Source organism: Eleginops maclovinus, chromosome 16 (assembly GCF_036324505.1).
Source record: "Eleginops maclovinus isolate JMC-PN-2008 ecotype Puerto Natales chromosome 16, JC_Emac_rtc_rv5, whole genome shotgun sequence".
Taxonomy (NCBI): Eukaryota; Metazoa; Chordata; class Actinopteri; order Perciformes; family Eleginopidae; genus Eleginops; species Eleginops maclovinus.
The window spans coordinates 3,387,911-3,393,819 of record NC_086364.1 but is presented as its reverse complement, the minus strand read 5'-3'; positions in this window follow the sequence as shown (position 1 = coordinate 3,393,819).

The window sequence follows — 5,909 nt, the reverse complement described above, 5'->3', positions numbered from 1 at the left end:
AGGGTTATTAATGTGAAAACTTCATTTTGGAAATGTTAACTAACCAGCAAAGTCATTTAAAATAAAAAACAAGTTTTACAATACCAAGGGGCAGAACAAAAAGCATCGGGTTTAAAATTTTCATTTTTCCAAAATTTGGATTTTTTTTTGGTGCGTATTTTTTCGCTAGGTTTAAACTTAACGATGAAAAAAAATTGTTTGTATCGCACCCTGAACACGGTAAAAACCTTCTGTCGCTGTAGCAGAGTAATTGCGCTGTTCAAGACGGCTAATCCACTGGGAAAACAGTTCAAAAAAAGTACAATAACAAAAAAATGATATGTCAAACTATCCCGGGTAGTTACACATAGTGATTGTGTTCTGCCCTTTTGGATCCCGGGAGATACTGTTTTTACAACCTTTCAACTCTGTTTATCTCGCTTAAACGGGTGTTGCTTTTGAAATTGCTACCCATTATCGACGTTAGCCCGACCGGGTTTGGGGCGGGCCGAGCTACTATTTGTTTTCCCCCGGTTGGAACCCAATTATTAACAAGCCCCTGCAGTGGAAACACAAAAAACTGGTTTGAAATTTGGGGAAAATCCGCACTGGACCAACATTGGACTGTTTCTAAACATCTTTTTGCGACTGCAATTAGCCGCACACGGAGGCAGCAAACAAAATCATTCTTGTAACAGTGTCCCTTTGAAATTTTTCGTCGGTGATCACAACATTGTTAGCCCTTTATTTGCAGCGGGAACTCCATGGATTGGTGAAGTCACCTTCCATCGTTTATTTTCTTTCGTGCAAAGACCCTGCGACCCAGAACAAACCTGAAAAAATCTGAAAATTAGCTCCATAAAATTTATCCCGGTGCACAGTAACTTGGGAAAAAATTGTTATCACCCTCCTCAAACACCTATGGAGATGTAAGCACTTGTGTCACGGGCAAGTCATTTTACAAATTCCAGTGGATATTGAAACCCAAGAAAACCCCAAAACCATTCAACATCATGGATTTATATTTTTTGAGAAACTCTCAGCAATCATTTTTTAATTCAACACCTGGTCACGTGGCTCTGACGGTCTGCAGCTGCTTCAGTGGGCTTTTTCAGTTCGGTGGCCTTCGGAAGACCCTGTGCAGACTTTCTGTACCAGCAGTTTGCACAAAAAACGCAAAGACAACCTACTCCCATTAAAAAGAGTGTTTCTCAGCAGCTCATAGCTCGCGGGCTGTTTGGATGAAGAGTCAAAATCAGCATTCAGCCCGTTTGCATCTGCCACCTGTTGTCCAGTTTGCATGGCACTAAGCAAACAGCTAGAGTGAAACTGCATTGAGGGAGACAGTGTGGTGTTTTTGTGTTTTAAAAGGCTGATGTCGAAGGATCTGCATGAAATAAACTCTTTCATGTACTGTAAAAGAAGGGATGTTTAAAAAATTTACAGATGTACAGGTTACCCAAAAATAATTCAAGTGGTTTGATTTTGTGTGTTTGCGAGAGAATCATCCCACCCCGTGTTGAACCCTTTCTTTATTTTTTCTATCCTAGGGCTTGGACTTTTGGGTCATCAATTAATTCATGATAGTTTTGTGTGTGTGTGGGGTGTGTTGTGTGTGGGGTTTTGTGTGTGTGTGTGTGTAGTTTCAAAATATTCGCTAACCCTGGATCGATTTTCCCTTCATGTTGGCCTGGTGTTGTTGAGGACCCTGGGGGCGTGCAGTGATCTTTCTCCATTAGAACAGGTATGGTCACATTTACTTATTTGTATTTTTGGTTTGGCAAAAATTCAAAATATTTAGTTGTATATTTTCTGACTTGTGATTGACTGTATTGGGTTTTGTACATGTTAGCTAACAAAGCTAGCTAAATTAGCTGCAAATCCCCACCAATTTGTTAGCTGACGTCCCCAAATCTAACTTTACCTGAATGTGGGGTGTAAGGATTGTTTTTTAAAACTTTGTTTTCAGTCAAACTTGGACGTTCCCTCTCTGAAGGCGATACTACACATTCACAAAACACTACAACATTTCAAAAACACTACAACATTCATGAAACACGACATTACATAAAACACTAAAAAACATGACATAAAACAAAAATAACATTTCACGAAACACTAAAATATTTCAAAGTTTAATGGAAAGGGTATTGCTTTAGGTAAAAACACTCCTTGTTTGTGATTGGACAGAGCTAAGAGAAACACTGCTGTGATGGTTGTTTTATAGCGCTAAACGTTTATCCTATGCACAAATTAACCGAACTCTTTACACCCTTTATATATACAGTCTATAGTTGAACCACACTTTCAGGTTCTAAGGCAGCGGGCCTGTACCTTTTTTGCGCTACGGACCGGTTTCATTAAAGACTATATTTTCACGGACAGGACTTCAAAGTAAGGGGGGGTAGTGGGCTGTAGCACTTATTTCCCGAGGAACATTAACTTTGCCATAACCACAAGGCGCCACTTAGGCTGCGTCCTCAGTTGAAGTAGTTTTACTTTCGAACAAACCGGCCCCCGCTTTTTTAAGTGAAGAAAACACCCAACCACAGCCGGGATGTGTCTTTCCGGGCTTTCGCAAACATCAGGATTCAGTCTACATTCATGAGCTCCGCTGCTAATATCACGATCAAATATTTTTCTTGAAACGATTGCCGGTTTCTGGGACACAAACATAAGCCAACAAAACAACGGAGCTCAGCAGAGAAACACATTTCTCCACACAGACACACATATCAAGTGAGTGTCTTGACCTATGGTAATAGGCTACGTGCACAACAATACGGAGCCCCCAGGGGGCAAGAAAAAAAAAATTAGTTTTTAAAAAAAAAGTCGCGAGATATCGCAAATTCAATGTACTGCGGGCAGTTCGGCAACCTACTGCCAAGCACTCTGAGCAGCTTGTAAAACCCATGGAAGAGTCATGGAGGAGGATTTGGCAAGGTGTCTTTCGCTCCAGAGAGGTCCCACAGGAGGAAAATCATGAAAAAAGCAAAGTGACAAGGTGGGCAGAACATTCAGCCAATTCACGCACGCAATAAGTTAATAACAACACTGATTTCCCGGGAAAAAACAAACACTTATAAGTAATACGGAGCTAGCATGCGCACTTAGTTAACCTTAATACGAACCCTGACAGTAAACTGTGGGGTTTTTCTCATCATTTAAACCCTGCAGTTTAAAAGAAGACTTCAATAAAACGTTTAAAACTTCGGAATTTGGGAAGCTACTGTTAGGCGGGGTAACGTTAGTACTAGTGTGTAGTAACCAGTGACGTGCGGTGAGGGGAGGCAGGTGAGGCCGTGCCTCACCTGTCATCATGAAAAGTAAAATGAAGAAATAAATGTAATGATCATATTTATCCAGTTGTTTGTATTATAAAGTTATTTCCTTTTAATTTCACCAGTTTACATTATTTTGATCCAAAATCGCTGAATTTTCATATTCACGTTCAAACACTGAGAACGGCTGCTCGGTGAGGCACCAACCTGCTGACATGCTATACAGGGAGACTGTAACTGCTCTCAGTCTGTATGTCGCTATTAAAATGTTCAAACACTCTGGCTATATTAACTAATTTCCATACTTTAGCTGGTGTATATAATATACAGTGGTTTTTTGTCAACTGTATGTCTGTAACGTGTCTCTTGTGCTGAGCAAAACCACTGCGAAGAGAGTCTAGGTGAGGCACGCAGTTCTCCTGCCTCATGGCAGTGGGTGCTAGTGAGTCCAGTGATTCTTCGTGCGCTGCAGAATAAGTGACAGCGAGCTAAAATTTACAGTTTAAGTCAAGTGCAGTCGTTTGCTTATTTTTTCGTCTCGCCTGACCCTACTTTTAGAATGGAGGATTGCATATCCAAACTAAAACAATTTTCTAAGATGGACTTCATTTATAAATAAAGGTAATATCGCAATAACGTTTTTAATTACATGTGCTTTATTGAGTGATACAGTTTTTTATATGTGAAGACTGCTGATTTGGGATTTTAAACATAACACCATTAACTGCTGCCATTCAAATAATGAATAAGATGCTCTAAGGTTCAAATCTGATTGTGATGACGTCAGTGCCTCACCAGCCATGAACTTCACCGCATGTCACTGGTAGTAACTAGCTCGCTACCTAGCTAAACGTTCTGATTTGTGGTGAAAAAATAATGGTTGTTGGTAATATATTAGCGATTTTATTTTTGCAGGTTGACAAGGCAGTGCTAATGTAAGAAATGTTCGTTTATTCGAAGCCCAGGTTTCGATTCAAAAGAAAGAAAGCAAACCTCCTCTTGTAAGTGAAGAAACACACTCCTCAATGTCAGTTTCGGTAATTTATTGACAAGGATGACGACACCCTGAAACAGAGTAATGCAGCAAGATAGAATGACAAAGTATTACATCCATGCAATCTACTTAACACAAATATATACCACGAAACAGAGTATAGTAGTATAACAGTATACTATATATATAGTATAATATAATAGTGGAAACAGTCTTACATGAATGAGTGGACGAACGTCTCAACTCGAGGCGGAGTGAATGAACAATGTTTGAACTAAAATGGCCGCTCGGCACTACCGGGTCAGAGCACGGCATAACCGGGCAGCAACAGCAGTGACACTGCTCTCTAGTGGCCGGCGATAAACTCTTCAGTAAGTTTTAAAAGGAGTATTTAATAAAAGGATGCAGCAGTAGGTTTTACCAAAGTTTCATAGCTGTGGCTCAATAGCCCGGGACATGCGTCCACAGGCCACTGACTGAGTGGAGCTCATCAGTAGTTACTGTCTGGCGGTCTGGAACAAAAGAGACCTCGGTTCTACAATACAAACATGTTTTATAGAACCACCCCTTTCCGACCATACAATAAACAACTTCAAAATAAGACGCGCTCCGTTCTCGTGCTCTCATTGGTTGGTAGCGGGGGGCTGGATCCTGTTGGCCGCTGGTCACATGGGGTTCTCCGGATTCTTCTAAAGGCTGACGTCGTCGGGGGCGGGGTCCTCTTATGACGTCACCGTCGCCATCTTGTTAAGGATATCCTGGATCTCTCTTTTACGATATTCTATTATGCAATCCTTCTGAGGTTTGCCAGGTATTAAACACGCGATAGTATCATTGCAGCATCAATGAGTGAGAGGTAGAGGCAGTGTGTTTAGTTTGTAACTCCACGCGTCCTTCTCCCTCTACTCATATATACAACATTAGGTTTATGCTATCTGAGGCTAAAAACAACATCTGGTAATACTACCGGAAATGGACAAATATGATCCGTCCAGAAACAGTGAATTATCTTTTAATGTTCCGTTTCAATATATTGATTATTTCTAACACTAACCATCATGATTGATGAACAAATGGCAAAATATATCATTTCATATGGTGACTGAGTAGCTGTCCTCTCCTTCTGTCAACAAACAAAGTGCAGCACAGATAAAGAGACTCTTCTACAGAAGTTAAGAGATAAAATAGGAGCACGGAAAAGTATATCAAAGACAAAAGGAGCATTGTGTGGTCAATGGCGGCGCTGGGGGGGGGCAAGCAGGGTCTTAAGACCCTCCAGTCAAAGGCTTTGCCCCCCATTTGCCCCCCCGGGCCCTCGAAAAAAAAATAATAAAAAACAAACTATAATCCAAAAAAAGGGAAAAAATTAAGACACCCCCGAGAAAAATAAAAATAAAAGGGTAACCTTTCCTGAAAAACAATTTTTTTAAAAAAACTTTGCTGTAGTTTTCCGAAATTCAGAAGCGCTGTATTTTTTAGTATTGTATGCGTTTTGGAGGGGAAATTTGCACGCAAAACGTGCGTTTAAACGTTCATGTTGGGGGGGTTTTACGCATAGGGGCTAGTTTAAACGAAGAGAAAATTTACGAGTAAACAGAGAAAAAAAGGGAAACCCGTTTTTGAAACTTTAAATTTCCAGAAAAAGGGGAGGGAAA